The sequence below is a fragment of the Denticeps clupeoides genome, chromosome 14 (genome assembly GCF_900700375.1).
Source record: "Denticeps clupeoides chromosome 14, fDenClu1.1, whole genome shotgun sequence".
Classification (NCBI taxonomy): Eukaryota; Metazoa; Chordata; class Actinopteri; order Clupeiformes; family Denticipitidae; genus Denticeps; species Denticeps clupeoides.
Genome location: NC_041720.1, coordinates 9,629,177 through 9,630,401, shown reverse-complemented (window position 1 = coordinate 9,630,401; position 1,225 = coordinate 9,629,177).

Below are 1,225 nucleotides of genomic sequence, written 5' to 3'. Positions count from 1 at the left end.
CAGTACAGGCGTGTTTTCTTTATTTTCATGACCATTTACGTTGTTAGATTCTCACTGAAGGCATCAAAACTATGAATGAACACATGTGGAGTTATGTACTTAACAAAAAGTGGAGACCTGACCTCCACAGTCACCGGACCTGAACCCAATCCAGATGGTTTGGGGTGAGCTGGACCGCAGAGTGAAGGCAAAGGGGCCAACAAGTGCTAAACACCTCTGGGAACTCCTTCAAGACTTTTGGAAAACCATTTCAGACGACGACCTCTTGAAGCTCATCGAGAGAATGCCAAGAGTGTGCAAAGCAGTAATCAGAGCAAAGAAACTAGAATATAAAACATGTTTTCAGTTATTTCACCTTTTATTGTACTTTAAATAAATCCATAAATCCATAAATCCACATGTTCATTCATAGTTTTGACGCCTTCAGTGAGAATCTACCAACGTAAATGGTCATGAAAATAAAGAAAACACATTGAATGAGAAGGTGTGTCCAAACTTTTGGCCTGTACTGTACGTGTGTGTGTGTGTGTATATATATATATATATAGATAGAGAGAGAGAGAGAGAGGGCAGGTTTATCCTGCTTGGTAATACATTCACATTCGCAGACAGAAATATGAACAAAATCACGAGTTGTGTAATCTAGCTGTTTAAACAGTCTTATTTTTTGGTCTCGGCTCACGCAAACCTGGCTGGGAGATGGGAGCGTAAATCGTGACCCCGAAAAGAGCCGCGAAATCGCACCGCTTGACTTTAGACGTGAGTGCAGGTGGGAGACAAAAAGTCTTTCATCTTTTCCAAACCATTTCAAAGCCCTTTCAAATATATGCGCAGCGTTAAGCTGGTCCAAACTGCAGGTCAAGCCCGGTCTGGCCAACGTGCAGACGCACCTCAGATGCTCCACTACGCTTTTACCCACCTCTGGTCGCGATGTCGCAATTCGTCGCGCCAAGAAGCGACATGGATTTATTTTTCCACTTTTGTTCTCCACTCTCACGTTTCCCGCACCCGGTAACTCTCCGCAACCTCGGGCCACTCTGTGCCTCTGGTCCTTTGTCATTAATTGTGACTTAAACAAACACGGTGTCGCCGCCGAGTAACCATGGCAACAGGGGGGAGGACGGCCTCGCGGAGACAGACAGGCTGTAGCTGAGCAGAAAGAGGGGGTACTCCGAAAAAGACGACAAAAATAAAGGGTTTCAAGCGCATTCGCGCAGGCTCCCTC